This window comes from Syngnathoides biaculeatus, chromosome 6 (genome assembly GCF_019802595.1).
Source record: "Syngnathoides biaculeatus isolate LvHL_M chromosome 6, ASM1980259v1, whole genome shotgun sequence".
Taxonomy (NCBI): Eukaryota; Metazoa; Chordata; class Actinopteri; order Syngnathiformes; family Syngnathidae; genus Syngnathoides; species Syngnathoides biaculeatus.
In genome coordinates this window covers 21,881,773-21,901,722 of record NC_084645.1, presented here as the reverse complement: position 1 = coordinate 21,901,722, position 19,950 = coordinate 21,881,773, and the positions used below count along the sequence as shown (strand labels likewise).

At 42.8% G+C, this 19,950-nt stretch overlaps 2 long non-coding RNA genes across 5 annotated transcripts in view; both read right to left on the bottom strand.

The window, feature by feature from the left end:
* The window catches only part of LOC133502542 (uncharacterized), a 90,907-nt gene extending 86,894 nt beyond the window's left edge, over nucleotides 1-4,013 (bottom strand). For all 4 annotated transcript variants that reach the window (XR_009795498.1, XR_009795500.1, XR_009795497.1 and 1 more), the window contains exon 1: nucleotides 3,934-4,013. This is a non-coding gene — a long non-coding RNA (uncharacterized LOC133502542). The remainder of the gene's footprint in view (nucleotides 1-3,933) is intronic.
* A 4,129-nt stretch (nucleotides 4,014-8,142) lies between these two features.
* Nucleotides 8,143-19,255, bottom strand: LOC133502543 (uncharacterized). The gene is made up of 3 exons (XR_009795501.1): nucleotides 19,136-19,255; nucleotides 18,711-18,762; nucleotides 8,143-8,349 (listed from the first exon to the last, which is right to left on the bottom strand). It is a non-coding gene; the product is annotated as an uncharacterized LOC133502543 (long non-coding RNA).
* Nucleotides 19,256-19,950: the final 695 nt, after the last annotated feature.

The following is a 19,950-nucleotide window of genomic DNA, read 5'->3' as shown; positions in this document are numbered from 1 at the left end:
CCGCCGACTTGGCACTTTTGTTTGTTCACTTGTTTTTTTTGTTTTTAGGTCAGCATTTCGTCATCCATCACGCGACGAAAACAATCATTTGTTTTCCTCCTAATGATGCCATTTCATCATTATTGATAGCGTATCGATAAGTACTGACTGTGTTTTTTCTTTTTTTGTCCGACCCGAAGCATGTTTACTCTTCCCTGCTGAGTGTTATTAAAGCATCCATATCCATGCTGCTCTAATTCGTCCACTGCTATCACATCAGGAGTCCAACTAAATTGTGAGGTGGAATTTGAGAAGAATCATGGCCGTCACATTGCTCCAACAACGGACCTTTCTGACCTGTCAATCACTCGTACGATAATAGCCAATCAGACAGCCGCATTGTCTTAACACCAGGCTTGACACGCCCCTCTCTGCCATATTGTCCCACAAGCAATGCCAGGTGACAGTAGCGGGCGCTTGGAAAAGTTAATGTTACGAAGAAAATGGTCCTCAGATGCGCTTGGGGAACGTGCAATTGTCATGAAAGATATCCTGCTAGCTTACAAGGGACCCGCTTGAGTCATTTTCCAAAGCGTAAAACACAGTTGCCGAAATGTCTACGATGGATTAAGGCTCGCGGAAGACCGTGCATACAACTAAATGTGGACTCCATGTTCGAAGGTAAGTGGGGGAGAAGTATCTTCTCTGAGTTTGATTGAATTATTATCATTGCAGGAGAACAACTTTCACCTGGTTAGTGTATCATGAAATGTGTGTTTTATGCCAAAGAGGGTTACGTAAATGTGCCATGTCATGCAAGAAAAATGTCTATTTGCCTATTTGTATCGCATCAGACTTTTAAGACAGAGCACTGGGTTCCATTACGAGCCAAGTCAAAGGAATACACCCACTCACTTATAAAGACTACAATGAAATTACTCGTGATCTTTCCAAGTAAAAAGTACTCACCCTGCTTTACGTGCGCAGTACGATTCCACTATTTAATTCTGTTGGATTTCAATATGAAGTTTGTGAGGCGCCAAACCTTTTTGCATCCCCAACATTTCGCCCTAACTCTGACATTGCGTCCTGTTCCGTCCAAAATCTTAATTCCGTGGACATATCCTCGCCTGAAATGGTTGAGACCTCTCCGTAGAACTCTCTTGAACAAGTCTGACGCATTTGGCAAAAAAAACATACCGCAATATCATCTGGAATACACGATAGAGAATCGAATTCAAACATGTTCTGTTCAATCGCCATTTTGGAAGCTTGTGGGACATGGCTAAGGGGGCGGAGCTTAATGTCGCCATCCATTTACGCAATCCACGCATCTTGAAATCGAATTTGTTCTTAAGAAGTCACACAGCGCTTAAGCACTGCCGCTAACGATCCTCACAGAGAAAAACGTTCAACTCGCATGCTGAGTGCATTTACTGCACGTTCTGCCTTAAATGAACAGCATTAGTAGTTACTAAAACTTTTTTTTTTTTTTTTTAAATGGAATGAGTCATACACAGAAGCACTTTAAACCCCCAAAACAGTTTTAATAGAAAACTACTGCTATCCTTGAATTTTCAAAACGTACCGTTTTACAAAATTAATCATTGTCATCTTTTGGTCAAGATGTCAGCGTTTGCACCATTCTCTGATATTAAAATGATTTTTTTTGGGTTAAATGGCTGTCACTCCTATTCATAAAATTGAAAGGGCAAAAATAAAAGTCCACTCTGTTAGACTTTTGATAAAGTTTTCAAGATAACTTATCCTTTTTATCGCAAGACAAGGACAAACCAAAGCTCTGAAGATGAACTGAAATCTTTTTTTTTTTTTTTGTAGTTATGAAAACAAAGTTGTTTGCTTCATTGTATCATGTCCTGAACTTGTAACTGATGTATGATACTCCCCACCTCAGAAAAAAATGAATAAATGAATGAAATAAAATTTCCACACAACTGACAAATTAGGTAGGTTAAGCATCAGCGAATTGGTCGCCGCCTTATTGGTTCCGATGACTCATTTCAGAAACTTCCGGAGTGGGGGCAGGGATCCCCATAAAAACTCACGATTCGGGGTGTTGTGTGTGAATTTCGACGAAAAATCCCCAAACTCAAACCGGCAAAGCAGTTGTATTGCGTTCAAGACAATTTAATCACACACACAACAACACAAGAAATACAATCTTTTACCAAGGCCAAAACATCAGGAACAAAAAAAATCCTCTCATCAATGTAATGACTCTGAACAATTTTCCAAAATTTGAAATTTTCTCATCGCAGGTTTGGCATCAAGCTGGAAAATGACGAGCAAGTTGCAGAAGCTCAGACTTGCGTAAATCACAGACTGATTCAGGGGTACGGGACCTAATCAAGAGCTCAAGTCGAAACTCACTTTCGCTGGCTTCACAGTTTAAATTGCAAATATGCGGCCAAAAAAAAAAAAAAAAATAATAATAATAATAATTGCGCTTTTAAACAGATGTCTCAAATGTCAAATGAATTTGATCCCGGACGAACCCCCAATTTTGTTACGTTTGAATTCAGACTAAAAATCCCCAAACTAAAACTTGTTGGTTTTAGTTTGACGAAGCAGTTGCATTGCGTTTAATACACACACAACACAAAGATAAAACAATCGACACCGAATAGAAGTTCAAAGACCGAGTAGCTAACCCGCATCATAGTAACAGAAAAGTATGAGAGGAAAATAAAAAAATTAAATACACACACATAACAGGGGGCAAATGGACAAGAATAGACAAGAACTCCCAGAAAAATTACCTAGAAATTTCCCTTTTTTCAATACACAGATTTCCGATGACGTCACAGCAGTCCCAGGATTCCCCTGTCCGCCATCTTGTGTGTTACTACCGGTAATCGGAAACCTAATCTATTTTCGATTTCCAACCTTCCATCTTATGGAATGTAAGTAGGACTTCAAATAAAAACTGCACAGACTGCTGGATTCAGTATTTTCAAGATCATCCATCAATCCATTTTCTTAGCCGCTTATCCTCACAAGGGTCGCGGGAGTGCCGCAGCCTATCCCAGCTGTCATCGGGCAGGAGGCGGAGTACACCCTCAACTGGTTGCCAGCCAATCACAGGGCACAATCACACCTAGGGGCAATTTAGAGTGTCCAATTAATACATATTTGGGGAATGTGAGGGGGAAACCGGACTGCCGGGAGTAAACGAGGGAGAATGCGTAAACTCCACACAGGCGGGGCCGGGAATTGAACCCCGGTCCTCAAAACTGTGAGGCCAACGCTCTCCATCAGTTCCACTGTGCCGCCCCAATGATCGATATCTGAAAGTAAAACGCCATCATTTTTGTAACACCATGGTTTTGTGGTCATTTCCATCAAGTAATTTTAATAATTGCTTTTGCTAATTAAGGATTAATTTGTGCTAATTAGTGATGCGCCCGAGAAATTACATTGGACGAGGCTAGCGATTGGCCAATGATCATTATCTGAAAGTTTCAAGTATAAAGAAAGTTATTGGTCAGTAAAAACCTGATTTGGGTCACAGATTTCCTGTTGTTTCTAATGGAAAACAAAAGACGTTATTTACCCCTAATTTCCTATCTTGAAAGTTCAATAATTTTGTTAGTTTTTGACTTATCACATCTTTGGAAATCTTATTTCAAGCTTTGCACGCATTCATCATCAAACTACGTTGAAAGATTTGCCAACGCACCTCCCAACATGCATGTTCTTCTCATTTCGTAGGGCTGGAGTTCCATCCTTAAACTGAATATTATATTAGCACCGAGTCAGGCATGAACTAAAACAGAACTGAAAAATATGCACTCGCGATTAGCATTAGCGAGCTATAGCAATGGCAATTTTTGGCAAAAAAAAAAAAAACCTCGGGAAAACAAGCATTCACCTCACTCGTACATGATGTTATATCCAGATAACACATCTAACAGTTTCATACAAAACACTTACGGGCGTTCCTTTGCAATGTTTTTCACGGTCCCCCACGCAGCATTCCGTCTGCAATATATGTCCGTGCGCTACACACGGACAGTGGACAAAGGGTTCCGGGCGAACAGGATACGTTTATATTTGTCCCCCTCTGAACACGGATGGTGTGCAAATGGTTCCGGGCGGTCAGAATAAGATCATATTCATGTTCAAGCCCAAGTAAACTTGTTTGTTTCGACCAATTTTTGTTGTCATTTTTAAAAATGTTTTACAGCCGTAGATGGTGACCAATCTCCAAATACAACGAAACCCGCCAATGAAAACGTCTCAAGTGTTCATTTGAACTGCACAGCTGCAAAGTCACTTTTTTTTCCCATGATGTTTTGCCCTTAAAACAAAGAATAATAATAATATTAATAATTGTTTAGACAAACAAATGAGAAAGTAACACAACGGTGTTTTCATTTGTTTGCGTGCTCCACGGACCCATTTGTTGCCGATTGTGTTCCATCAGGCTCGGTAATCGCATCTCACTTAGCCACGGGGATGTTTTCGTTCTTCCCCGGCCTCGGTGGCGTCCCCATCTGGGAACGCTACAAGCGTTTACCAAGAATCCTATGGATAATTCAGGATTATTCATGAAACATTGAATCCGGATGAATTATTCAAGCGCCGCGTGTAACTCATCGCGCGTCCCCGCGGCGGCGTGAAGCACTTCGGGGAGCGAGCGGGAACTCGGTGACGTCCGACTGTTCCCTCTCAGCTTCGGTGACCTCGTTCCGGATCTCGATTTGGGACGGCGGAGGCCTCCCTTTTTCGATATATTCATTCTTTTTTGGGGGTGGAGGAGGAGGAGAAGAACCTTTTGTTGTGGAATAGCAGCCGATGTGCAACCCCCACAATTTTTGTGATCGTTTTTTTCAATCGCGTTGTGTGTACTGGGGCCGATTGTTTACAAACATCAAAAGGTTGCTGGGAAATGATACAAACACAAACAATTAATTGCAATCAAACTCTTAGCGTGACAGGCGCGTCTCAATATATCAGAATATGACCGAAAAGTACATCCGTCCATTTTCTTTTCCGCTTATCTTCACGAGGGTCGCAGGGAGTGCTGGAGCCTATCCCAGCTGCCAACGGGCAGGAGGCGGGGCACACCCTGAACTGGTCGCCAGCCAATCGCAGGGCACATCGAGACAAACATTCACACCTCGGGGCAATTTAGAGTGTCCAATTAAAGTTGCATGTTTTTGGGGATGTGGGAGGAAACCGGATTGCCCGGAGAGAACCCACACAGGCACGGGGAGAACACGCAAACTCGACACAGGCGGGGCCGGAATCGAACCCGGGTCCTCAGAATGGTGAGGCCAAGGCTTTACCAGCTGAACCACCGTGCCGCCTCGAAAAGTACACTACATTGTTTTTCAACACTCGTCATCACACATGAAAAAGTCTTTAAATACAATTCAACGGGGGAATTCCTGTCTAATTTCATCCTTCCATCCATTTTTTTTTTGCCGCTTATCCACACAAGGGTAGCAGAGGTGCTGGAGCCCATCCCAGCTGTCAACGGGCAGGAGGCAGGGTACACCCTGAACAGGTTGCCAGCCGATTGCAGGGCACATCGAGACAAACAGCCGCACTCACAATCACACCTATGGGCAATTTCGTGTGTCCAATTAATGTTGCATGTGGGAGGAAAGCGGAGTGCCCACCCGGAGAAAACCCACGCAGGCACGGGGAGAATATGCAAACTCCACACAGGCGTGGCCGGGATCGAACCCGGGTCCTCAGAACTGTGAGGCCAACAACGCTTTCCAGCTGCTTCAACGTGCCGCCTTCCTGCCTAATTTATAGATCAAACATCATTTTCGTTTTTCTTGATTGATTCGGGGATTTTGTCCGGCGACCAGTTCAGGGTGTACCCCACCCGCTTCCTGCCTGTTGACAGCTGGGATAAGCTGCGGCACTCTCTGCGACCCTTGTGAGGATAAGCAGCTAAGGAAATGGATAGATGGATACTTCACCATGAGGGTGCGTCGCGCATGGCTATAATATGAGTTGCACTTTTTGAAAAGAGTTACCCGAGCAAATGAAATTAATATCTCCCCTTTAAATTGTGACTCATCTTGTTCAAAGCAATCATTCCCGAGTAACGCGAAAGATTTCTTTCTTCCGGAAGTAAATGCCAATATCACACCGTACATACTTTTTGCGGTGATTTTTTTTTTTTTTTTTTTTTTTTGGGGGGGGGGGGGGGGGTGATGCGCCATTACATTTTCCCGACTGGGCTCAGCCCAGGTCGGGAAGCGTCGCGTTCATCCGAGCATCATTTTCCGCTCTCTTCTTATTGTCTTTGTTAATTTTGCGCTCGAAGGGTTTTGCGCTGTGATTTACAGGAGGCCGAGGCGAAACTGCTTATTGTCAGGAGCCGTAATGGATGCCGGCGTCTGCTCTTAATTTCTGCAGATATTGCCGCTTGTTATTTCTAAACCCCCCCCCCCCCCGAGGGCGTTTACAGCTAATGTCTCCCAAGGTACCCCACTGCGTTATATTTGAACCATATGGATGCCGAGAGACGCAATTAAAAAACCCTGCGAAAGCCTTTAAAAATCATCACGACCGGGGGAAAGAGAGGCGCTCCGGCTTCACGGGAGGTCGACCTTTACGGTTTCGGGTCTGGTTTGACCCGTTTTGACATTTGGCGGCGCGGTGATTCAAAATGCGCAAAAGATAAAAACGATTTCGAGGAGGCGCTACAGATTTAGTGACCCCTGTGGGTCAACGATGACTCGTCTCGACCCAAGTTGATTTTAGATGCACCCCCAAAAAAATTAGTGGGAATGGCGAGTATCTTAAAACGGTACATGCCATGAATGCAGGCGCGTGCATACATAAACGCCGACTGGTGCCGAAGCACCCGGCCTTTTGCGCTAAATGGAAAAAGTGCTCATAACTGCCTTTTTTTTTTTTTTTTTTAATTTGCCTTTCTTAACCCTCACCTCTCTCTTCCATTAGTACCGTAATTCCCGGCCTACAGAGCGCACCTGGTTATAAGCCTCACTCAGTAAAGGAAATACTATTTGGTATGTACATAAGTTGCACCTGTGTGTAAGCCGCAAGTGCCCACATTGAAACCAGAGATATTTACAAAGAAAGAAGGCACACAGAGAGTTTAATGTTAGCGCCGCCATGCTAACAGGGCCGGTAAAAAAAAAAAACAGATATCACTGAGACACGTCAGTAATACGCTAGCAGAGGGCTAACAGTGCCAGACCGGTAAAAGTCACTTCTTCGGTCTCACTTTTACCTTTTCTGCTCGAGTGCCCCCTTGCGGCCGTTATAAAAAAATGCACAAATTAGCCACATCACCGCATAAATCGCAGGGTTGAAAGGTTATGAAAAGTCGCGGAAAGTATCATAAACGGCACGCCATAAATGCAGGCACGTGCATACATAGACGCCGAGTGGTGCTGAAGCACCTGGCCTTTTGCGCTGAATAGAAAAACATTTTTTTTTTTTGCCTGACCCCCACTTCTCTCTTCCATTATTACCATAATTCCTGGCCTACAGAGCGCACCTGGTTAGAAGCCTCACCTAGTAAAGGAAATACCATTTGGTACATACATAAGTCGCACCTGTTTATAAGCTGCAAGTGCACACATTGAAACACGAGATATTTACAAAGAAAGATGACAGAGAGTTTAACACTAGCCGCTAGCATCATGCTAACAGGGCCAGTTAAAAAAAAAAAACATCGGTAAAAATCACTGAGACAGGGCAGTAACACACTAGCGCAGCGCTAACAGTGCCGGACAAAGAGTCACTCCTTCGGTCTCACTTCTACCTTTTCTGCTCGAGTGCCCCCTTGCGGCCGTTAGAAAAAATGCGCAAATTAGCCGCATCACCGCATAAATCACAGGGTTGAAAGGTTATGAAAAAAGTCGCGGCTAACAGGCCGGAAATTACGCCATCAATATTTACCCAAATTTGTTTCCCAAGTCGAAATGAGTGTTAGCTTGCGTTTTGTGACTGTCTAATAAAGCATCGCAATAGTGGTAAGACTTTCGTGCCAATCTTTATAAAAATGTAATAACACTATAAATCGATTTAGTTCAGTCACTAACAGTGAGGTAGAGATAAAAGAGAATCAAGACAAAATCATTTGCACCCAGTCACATGACTTCCTGCCCAAATACTCGATGGACACACCTGATCCGATATAGTTTGGATCCGGATTTTTGTTTCGGGAGGAGGCTGAGGACCCGTCCCTTCAAACATCTGTGCACATGCCTGCGCAGACATGCACGATTTCAATAATATCGCTTATCTTAAATGTAAAACAATTAGAATCCATCCATCCATCCATTTTCTGAGCTGCTTATCCCCACGAGGGTCATGTGTCACAGGGGGCTAATCATCCGAGCCACCTCCAATCTGTGAACGGAAAGGAGCTTGAATCAGTTCTACAATAACGATAATGAAACTGGGGGGGGGGGGGGAATATTTACTTAGTGTTACTCATACATTTCTTCATGCCAGATGGGGTATTATTACATTTTTTAAAAAAAATATTAAGTTGACCTGGAACATGGTTAACTGTGTATGGAAAATGAAAACAATAAAAAAAAAAAAATGGTCTCCACTTTGTATTTCACGCGTGACTCGCGTGAGTCCGATGAAGCTCAAATGAAGACGAGGATGCACTTCAACCGCATGGCCAGTAGATGGCGAAAGTAGATTAAATTTCACGCCTCCGCGCTTGCTCTCCTCAGCGTCAACGTCACTTTCGTACAAACTACAAAATGTATTTTAAAAAAATGGAGAGAAAAATGTGTGTGAGTGTGTATGTAGAATAGCTTCCCAACTGGTGGAATAAAAATATCATAAACAATCCAATGATGTTAGTCTAATAAATGAATAAAAGAGGTGAGGGAAGGTGGTGGGGAATAAAACGCGTCAACAAATTTAAAAAATATATTTTCAGCTTCCTATTTGATGACCAGTACAAAATTACACCTCATCAACAAATAAAGATAATCAAATCATCTACTCATCCCTTTTCCAGGCCGCTTATCCTCACAAAGGTCAGTAAATAAAAATGTAATCATTAAGAAAAAAGATAAATGAAATAAATGTTGAACTAATAATAATTACGGTTTCAGAAACAAAATGAAATCATTCAAGGAAAACAATCAACAAGCGTCAAATGTAATATTAAATATACAATTGCAATTTAGAAATAAAGTAATTACAGTAAATGATCAGATTAATAAAAAAATATGCAACTACCACAAAAACATTTTTAAAAACAAAATGAAAAATAATAATAACGCCAGCTTGTATTTTTATTGTGCCTTCAAAGGGACACAAGGACACTTATTGTCAATCAGCAAACGATCTAATTAATAAATGTAAAAATAAAATAAATGACAAAATAAGATATTGTGAAGAAATAATGTACTACACTATTATTGAATAAATTTTAAAATTCAAAATTAATTAAAAAAATATATTCCAACAATCACCACATCAGAAAAGCTGAAATGAAATGATAAACAAGGTCAAATTCCTCAAGTGATTAAAATAAAATACCTTAGATATCATGTGGATAATACAAAATACTGTCAAACAAAATTAATATTGAATGACAAAAATATACAAATATAATTTGTATTTTGGGGGGGGGGGGCTGCAGGACCCCTGAGACAGCTGATGGGTACCAGCCGGCCAAGCGGAATCCACCTTTGGTGGTCACTGAACCAAAATGTCGGGCAAAGGTGGAGTTCGGCGAGGCCATGGAGAAAGACCTCGGATTTGAGGACATTCTGGTCCACCATCCGCTACCCCAGATTTGGGAAGCAGTGCACCATCAACACTGTGTATAGCGAGGATGGGGCGCTGCTGACCTGGACTCGGTACGCGGTGAGTCGGTGGGGAGAATATAATCGAAGACCTCTTCGATTCAGCCGACGCGCCTCCGGTCTGGGTCCAGTAAGTCATACTAGTTTCCTGTGAGAATCGGGCTCCGCCAAGACTGCCCCTTGTCACCGATTCTGTTCCTAATTTTTATGGAAAGAATTTCTCTGCTCAAGTAACGTGGTCGCTCGTGGTAAAGAAGAAGCTAAACCCAAAGGCGAAGTTCTCGATTTACCGGTCGATCTACGTTCTCCGCCTCACGACCGAAAGAACGAGAACCCGGACGCGACTAGGCCGACAAGCTCGCTCATCCGGGAGCTGCTCCTCCGCATTGAGCGGTCCCAAATGAGGCGGCTGGGGAATCTGATTCGGATTCCCCCCGGACGCATCCCACTAGGAGGAGACCCCTTGGACGACCCAGGATACGCCGGAAGGACTACATCTCTCGGCTGGCCCCGGGAACATCTCGGGATCTCCCGGGAAAAGCGGGGTGAAGCGGTTGGGGAAAGGGAACGTCGGGGTATCCCTGCTAAAGCTACTCGCCCTGTCACCCGACCTCACATCAGCATGTGGAGGTCATACACTGCACGCTTACGTTAAAATGATACGACGCATGTCAGCAAATATGTGATGTCATCAGACTGCTGCCTCCCTCGTGTTGAACACCAACCTATCTAAACACACGAATGAATGAATGAATGATGTCACATGAACCTTTTTGACAGCTGCTTGCCGACACAAATACACACACACACGCCCGCGAATGGATGCAGACATATGCATGCACATGAGTGCGCGCACACGTGCGGACAGACATGCACATAAGCACACGCACACGTGCAAATACACACGACACACACGAGGGTGAGGCGAGTGTTGCCTCTTTTGCTATTTTTATCCCCTCCGGTGATGTTTGTGTTCCTCGGTCGGCTGCAGCCAGTGACGAGCAGAGCAAAGGTTCGGCGGGCGTCTCTCAACACGCCCACCTCTCCCTCTCCGTCCCTCTCTCTCTCTCTCTCTCTCTCTCGCTCTCTTTCTTTCTCTCCCTCTCCCTCCATCCATCGCTCTCCTAAAAATAGCCCCAAGTCGTGATCAGCCAGTCCTTGGCAGAGCGAGAGAATGTATCATTGCTTAGAATTGGCTGTGTGTATTGATAACCCCCCCCCCCCCCACACACACACACACACATACACACACACACACACTTCACACAGACCACCCCCTCCTTGCTTGAAACACTAGCATGGCGCATGCATGCTGAATTAATGTGTTGCTATTTTTGGGAGCCCCCGTGTTTCCAGGGGAGACCTAATGACGCAATGACGTCAATGCGGGTCAATCGCCCGCTGAAGGAATTGAGCGGCTTCCGTTTAAGATGCGGGGCGGACGGAGGGTGACGATGGGGGGAGGGGGGGGGGTGTTCCGCTTTTGCAGTATTTCCTTTTGGTTGGGGGGGGGTGGAAAATGGAGGCACACACGTACGACGCGGGGAGGAAACGCACGCACGCACGCACGCACGGCGGGCTCAAACGTGTTGCATCAGCGACAAGCAGGCTCGGCGCACACAGGTGTGTTTGGACGCGCTCCCCAACAGACCCGCGGATGCTTTCGTGCCTGGAGGGAATCTTATTTGCATTGCGTGCAGAAGCCCCCCCCCCCCCCCCCGCCTCTTTCCCAAGGTCTCCCCCCCCCCTCACATCCACACCAATTCCCAACACTCGCATGGGTGTGCAGAGGTAAGTCTTCTCCCCACATCAGACACACACACTGAGTGATGCGGAATGGTTGCGAACGCAAGGTGCATGTACGTAAAGGTGCGCGAGCGGCGCGACGATTATGGCGAGCATTGTTATTACTGTTGTTATTATTGCATCACAGGAGAGAGAGAGACGGCGCGTCACAGTGCGTGCATGTACGTGGCAGCGTGGCGAGAAATCCTTCCTTTTTGCTTTTCTTGTTCAAATTCAGTAACTTGAGATTTTTATTGTTTGTATATATATATATATATATATATATATATATTTAATTTATTTACTTGAATCCAATGTAGTTTTAATGTATTTTTTAAAATTTAACTTACATTTTATTTTATTTTAATGCAATTTATTTTATTTTGAATTATGTATGAATATATATATATATATATATATATATTATATATATATATATATATATATATTTACAATGCTTTAATATTTAATGTTAAATATTTGAAGACAGATTATTTTTTGTTCTGCACCTCTGGCCAGGGGACGTTTCATATGCTGGAATAAGAGAGATGCGTGTTCATATACACACTAACACACGCGTGTGTGTGTGTGTGCGTGTGTGTGCATGTAGACAGGCACACGTTTGTAGTGTCGTGGAGTGGGGAGTGAGGTGTGTGTGTGTGTATGTGGGGGTGGGGGGTGAATGGGGGGGTGGTTAGGGCGTGTACCGACCGGCAAAGGGCTGCAGCCGAAAAGCTTTCAGAACCACGGACAGCTCACGAGGCTCGTGTGCAAGTCGGATGGAATCACACACAAATGTGTGTTGTGTTGTGTGTGTTGTGTTGTGTGTGTGTGGGGGGGGGTTAAAAATAATTCACGTAAACTTTAAATGTTGTTTTGTTTGCCTGTTGTGGTCATTAATAACAGCGACGGCATTAATATGGTCACGCAAAATAGTCATAACATCTGCACAGATCCGACACGAGAGCGTTATTTCCCCCCCCCCCCCCCTTTAAATAGTCAGTCCTCTCATGTTTTGTCTGCGCATGAATTTAATATCCTCCTTTGGCGCTGTTCAATTATGAAGACTGGAAAGGTTTGGTTTCATGCATCCGTGCAGGTGTACCTAATGTTGCGGCCAGCGAATGTACAACCATAACACACGTGTGCGCGACTGTCCATGATATGTCTAACCGCCTGTTACCAAATAGTACGGATGTATGTTCATAATGTTTAATATTTCTAGTCTGTTTTGGCCCCCTGTTTCACACATTATTAGTGGTCTGACACACACACACACAAACAAAATAAAAAATGTTTAAAATGTATTTAATTTCAGGCCAAAATGCAAAAAAAAAAAAAGTTTACACTTTTGTAACATAATTTTACATATAGAGCAGAATAATCCATTACTCCCATTTCCAATGATGACTGATTATTTTGTTGTTGTTATTAATCTAACATGCACACACACACCACACACACACAGAGGAAAATACAGATTATTTTGGGCACAATTAAAAATATAAAACTGAAAATCAGACCGTTTTCATTTTTGGTGGTAGATTTGTAAAAGATTGTTTCTGCAAAAAATGTGCACCTGTTGTTTTTTGAAGGGGCGATGAGGGAATATCAAAACGGTGAGCCGTACCTCGACTTACGAGCGACCCGGCCGAGTTTTTGAAGGTGCGAGCAGTAACTGCAAAGAAATTTTTTGGTCTTGAGTTGCAAGCAAATACTCGAGTTTAGTGTTCGTGCTTTTAACGCGCTTAAACAAAACCGCGTGACAAAATAGACGAGCTTCACGCAAACACGACATTTTGTATTGTGTGTATAGCGTATATATAGTATGTATAGATGGCCTAATGATACTAGGGTCGATGTTGGATTGTTGGAACACGCTACGGAAAACTTTATACTCCAAATCAACACACGTAAATGGACAAAATAACACGCAAAAGCATATATTCTTTATCCTCTGCGCAAAACAAATACTATTACTGCGACTTACTGAGCAGTTGTGATGGTCTTCTTCATGTGTACACCCATATATAGTATACTGTATTGACCATCCATCCATTTTCTCAGCCACTTATCCTCACAAGGGTGGCGGGGAGTGCCAGAGCCTATCCCAGCTGTCAACGGGCAGGTGGCGGGGTACATCGTGAACTGGTCGCCAGCCAATCGCAGGGCACATGGAGACAAACAGCCGCACTCACAATCACACCTTGGGGCAATTTAGAGTGTCCAATTAATGTCGCATGTTTTTGGGATGTGGGAGGAAACCCGAGTGTCCACCCGGAGAAAAACCCACGTAGGGACGGGGAGAACATGCAAACTCCACACAGGCGGGGCCGGGATTGAACCCGCGACCTCAGAACTGTGAGGCCAACGCATTAATTATAATGTAAAAGAAAAGCAGGTCTTAATGTAAGAATCACTTCCTTACAGATAAACTATACGGCACATTTCATGAGTGGAAATTTGAAGTATGGGTGAAAGCGCGGAGGTTCGATGAATAGAAAGTTGCATTGCGGGCGAGAGTATTCTTCATCGTTTACAATGCGGCGTTTTACGTGGGCAAGTCTGCATTATTCATTTGCATTGTGGGTATATCCATTTGGTTTTTTAAAAAAATGTAGATTTCATAGGAGGAACATTGCATTATGGGTAAAAAAAAAAGTGGAGAGAGAGAGAGAGAGAGAGAGAGAGAGAGAGAGAGAGAGAGAGAGAGAGAGAGAGAGAGAGAGAGAAGAGAGAGAGAGAGAGAGATAGAGAGATAGATAGATAGATAGATACATAGATAGATAGATAGATAGATAGATAGAGAGATAGATAGATAGGTAGATCAGAATAGAAAAACAATAAAGGGTGCAAAGTACAAATCAAGGTGGAAGTTAAGGGAGCTGCTGGAACAGGCAATGTTATGAATTTTGTTAATCAATTAAAATGGTCACGTGCAAAAACATAATAATTAGGAAATAGGTTTCTTTGGAAGTCTGGATCATGTCCTAAAACATTTGTGTGTCTTTGTGTAAGTCTGCATTAGGTAAAGCAAAAAAAAAGACTGCTGAAATCCAATCTATCTGTCCAAATAAATGTGAATTTAATATTTTTCATTAGAAATCAAGTGGCTGTTTTTTTTTTTTTAAACAAATTATTATTAGTGCGCCGTCACAGTGTTTCAGTTAGTAAAGCGTTGGCCTCACAGTTCTGAGGACCCGTGTTCGATCCCGGCCCCCCGCCTGTGTGGAGTTTGCACGTTCCCCCCGTGCCTGCGTGGCTTTTCTCCGGGCACTCCGCCTTTCTCCCACATCCCCAAAACATGCGACAAATAATTGGACACTAAATTGCCCCAAGGTGTGACTGTGAGTGCGACTGTTTTTCCTCTATGTGCCCTGCGATTGTCTGGCGACCACTTCAGGGCATTTTTGTTAATAAAAAAAAAAAGAATACAAGGCAGGAGGCCGAGTCGCTGCAGATACGGCAATGCACTACCAGCCTAGCGTACTCTGCTACTAAAGCATAGATTTTAACCAAAAAATAAATATATTTCTCAAGTTATTTCAATATATAAAGGATTTAAACTTTATATGTATTCCTAGTATGCAGTTTATTATCAGGAAAAGATAAAAAAAAAAAAGCTTTTAAAAAATATTTTTTAGGTTTGAAACACATTATTTTATTTTCCATTCATTGTAATGGGAAAATGTGCTTCGGTGTTCGAACGTTGCGCTTTTCAACCGGCCTTCTGAGGCACCACTATAGTGTCGATATGATCTGATATATGATGTGATTTCTACTATGCAGTTTATTATCAGGAAAAGCTTGAAAAATTCTTTAAAAAGTCCAATTTTTTTAGGCTTGGAGCACATTATTTGCTTTTCCATTCACTGTAATGGGAAACATCGATTTGGTTTTTGAACAATTCACTTTTTGAACCGTTTTCTGGAACGGATTGTGGTCGAGAACCGAGGCATCGCTATAATGTCGATATGATCCTCTTCATTTAGGAAATCTTCCTCATGGGGGCCAGACACAGCAATGTACTTCAAGTCATTTTTTTAACCCAAATACCTAGAACGAGACGTTCCATAACATTTGGCAACTCTGGTAAACCAATATCCATCCATCCATTTTCGATGCCGCTTATCCTCACAAGGGTCGCAGAGAGTACTAGAGCCTATCCCAGCTGTCAACGGACAGGAGGCGGGGTACACCCTGAACTGGTTGCCGGTCAATCGCAGGGCACGTAGAGACAAACAGCCGCACTCACAATCACACCGACGGGCAATTTGGACTGTCCCATTAATGTAAGTTTTTGGGATGTGGGAGGAAACCAGAGTGCCCACCTAGAGAAAACCCACACAGGCATAGGGAGAACATGGAAACTCCACACAGGCGGGGCCGGGATCGAACCCGGGACCTCAGAACTGTGAGGCCTACGCTTTATATCCTTCTACGTACAGTTTACTGTATTTTATTGTATATTGTTTTAATATGAATGGAAGTGAAACAATGGTACGATGTTAATCTACAGACCCACTATTTTACCTACTTATAAAATGTAGTACTTTTCTGATATTTGTGTGTGCATTTTTTATTCTTTGTGTTGAATGTTGACGTTCGTGTCCGTGTGTGTTTCAGAAATGCGGCAAAAAATAAAGTGCAGCACATCTGATTCTTTTCGGGTCTTTTTGCGGTCTGGGCTTGCTGTCGGATGTACGGAACCAGGAAGCCCTTACCCCAAAAAGCATCTGCAGAGGATAATTACGTCCTCCTTTTGCCGGCGGTGGCGCCCTCTAGAGGAATACCGAAGAATCGATCAGTCAAAAGGTCAGGTTTTTTTATTCATTTATTCTTTTCCGACATCTGCATTTAATCTTCACAAATAATTTGTCAACTTTTATAAATGTGCAATTTTTTGTTATAAGAGTACTACATTTTTTATGGAAACCTTGGGTTTTTTTTTTCTCATTTTTTCCAACATTAAAACGCACTGCAAACTCCAAAATGTTAAAGCTGATTACAAAAGTATTCAAGACACTTATTTTGGATTAACCCTCAGCTTGTTTTCTGGGCTGGCACTTGGTGTAAAAAGTTTGCTGGACTATGTACAGTATTTTTCCAGAAGCCATATTTTGTTCGTGAATTATGTTGTGATAACTCATCTGTCCGTAAGAGGGCGACATAGCACAAGTGTCTGAATTGGGGGAAAAAACCTACCTTGTTTGTTGCTTGATAAATTTTCATCATTATATCGAGTGATGCATGCCACTGAAAATGTCTACACACTTTAAACAATGATATTTGTACATTCTTTTACATGTTAAAAATTATTCAAATCATAAACATCGAGTTTACAATTATTTAAAGTGTGTATACATATTTGGGACACCATCTATCTATCTATCTATCTATCTATCTATCTATCTATCTATCTGTGTGCATCCATCTTTCTATCTATCTATCTGTGTGCATCCATCTTTCTATCTATCTATCTGTGTGCATCCACCTTTCTATCTATGTGCATCCACCTTTCTATCTATGTGCATCCACCTTCTATCTATCTATCTTCTATCTATCTATCTATCTATCTATCTATCTATCTATCTCTATCTATCTATCTATCTATCTATCTATCTATCTATCTATCTATCTATCTATCTATCTATCTATCTATCTATCTATCTATCTATCTATGTCCATCCATCCTTTCTGTCTATCTATCTATCTATCTATCTATCTAATCTATCTATCTATCTGTGTCCATCCATCCTTTCTATCTATCTATCCACAGTATACTGTAAAGACACACACGCAATTGAAGCCAGAAATTGACATCCACTGTGCAAAAACCATTTTCATTCTTTCTCACTGTCTGAAGTCAAGTCAGACTCAACTTCTCCTGTTTCAGGCCAGTCAAAATCCCCCAAATTATTTCACTTTGTTAAATGCCACAATAATGAGAAAGAGAGAATTTATCAGAGCATTTTACATTATTTCCTTTGAACTGCCGTCACACCACTCAGGAAGAAGACGGGCTCTGTGTCGCAGAGATGAACGTGAAAGAGCTTTTTAGTATTGATGCATTTCAGTGTCCAAGCACACTTTTCATAAATATATCATCAAATCAATCAATACAATATCAATCAGCCCTCGTTCAAGTGTGCAGGTGTACCTAATATTGCGGCTACCTTTTCACCTCGCCAGTGCGCGCGGACTCCCGTTCACGCAACAGCATCTCATTGCCGTGCACGTCACGAAAAGCTGACTCGAGTCTTTTCCCCACCACACTTTTACGGCAGCCAGCCATCACTCGAGACTCGTGTGGGGGTGGGGGTGGGGGTGGGGGGCGGTAACATGGGGGCAGCAACGGGGTGGTGAAGAAGTTCAAAAAGATGCCGAATCAGAATTTCCGTCATTCCCGTGACTCACCCGGCCAGGTCGTGCTGAGCGGAATTCCTGCGAGCGCATCTGGAAAAGTAACGCGATGCCGACTGCGTCAGCACCCCCAAGCCGGCGGACGCACGTTCGTCTCCACCCAAAATTGATGATTGTAATTATTGCATTGCTTTTTTTTTTTTTCTTTTGGCACGGTTCTCCTTCCATATTTCTCTACTGATTCAAACGATGCAAACAACAACAAAAAAATCCAGTCTATTATTAGGGATTGATTACCACATTCACGGAATTCCCGGAATTGCACAATTTCCTGTTCAGCGCATTTCGGACATCTTGGAATCTGTTTGCAACATTCTGAAAATTCCAATTTTCCCAGTGAAATTCCAAAATGGACTTCCTCCTTCCTCGTTTCTTTCCCAATTGCAACTTCCAAAATATTTTGCTCATTAACTGAACTTTTTTTTTCCACCCACACACACAAAAATCATTTTTACAGTAGAGCAATTTTTCATATTTACCTTTTCTTTCGTCATTTCTTGACCAACCTCAAGTCTCGCATTTTACATTTCAATACGTTCCGCAGCATTCGCACGCAATTTCTACCCCCCCCCCGACTGCGTTCTTAACTTATCAGACTATCGGACGGAATGCTTCAAAAGTGAAACTTTGTTGCACGGCCGCGTTCATTTCTCCTAAAGATGTGACTCACGGGGTCCCACAAGTAACGTGACTCAGGAATAATTAATGAGCGGCGTCCGGTCCTACCTCAGGTGTTGACTTCCTCTTCATTGATCGTCCTTGGCGGCTTGTAAATATGCTGCATGGCACAAGATCAACAGAAAAGGATTCAAAAGATTAGTAGTTATAGTTCGAATTTCACATTTTAATTCATAGGAAATAACATCAACTCGATCCACTCCACCTATGATAAAACCTTTATTTGAATAACCGATCCGTCCATTTCCCAAGCCGCTTATCCTCACAAGGGTCGCCGCAGCGCCCCAGCTAACTTCAGGTGAAAGGCAGGCGACATCTTAAACTGCCAGTAAATTGCAGGGCACGTATCGACACCGTCGCCGAGTGGGAATCGAACCCAGGCTGCTCACACCAAACTCAGGACTGTGTACCGCCACATGAATCATGTGTACCACATTATGAATCAAATTTATAAGTATAAAATTGGTACTCACCGAAATGGTGGCCAATGGAAAACAATCCTAATTTGGCCATTGATAATCTTAGCAGATAAAAAAAAGAGGCTGAAATAGCAGGGTGGCGACACACCACCGTCCATCCATTTTCTGAGCTGCTGAGCCTCACAAGGGAGTGCTGGAGCTTATCCTAATTGACCCCTCCGTGGATATTGCGCAATCCGCGTCACTGACCAATCAGAGGCCAGAGATCTGCAGAAACCAAAGCCCGTTTTTGCTCCCGCCATTTTCTCAGACAACATTGCATGGTCCAGTATAGGTTTAGTTAGCGTTTTATCGCGTATTTGGGTTATTTAACAAAAAAATATGGTTAAGAGGTGTAGTCACGGACTTTGTAATAGTGACGACAGGTATCCTGAAAGGCTAGTTGGCGGAGTTCCATTCGTACCCTTTCCAAAACCGAAGACCCAGTACGAAAAATGCCTTCGATGGATCGAACTTTGTGGAAGACCACATCATCAACTAAATCCATCTAATATCTACCGGAACACACATGTTTGCACCAAGGTATGCCCTATATTTGATTTTCAATACATGTCTCGTATAAATGAATTCAAAGTTCTTCGCTAGCATAACACCGCTGCGTGTGAACGATTGACACACTTATTCTTTGTTGAGCGATATTTAGCGATGATCGGACTGCACAAACTTATTGATTTCTTGCTGGCTCGCGGCCAGAAGCTTAACCAGACTGTGTTTGCGCGAAGATATGCCCTAAATTTGATTTTTAATACACGTCTCGTATAAATGAATGAGATGTTCTCCGCTAGCATAACATTGCTACGTGTGAATGA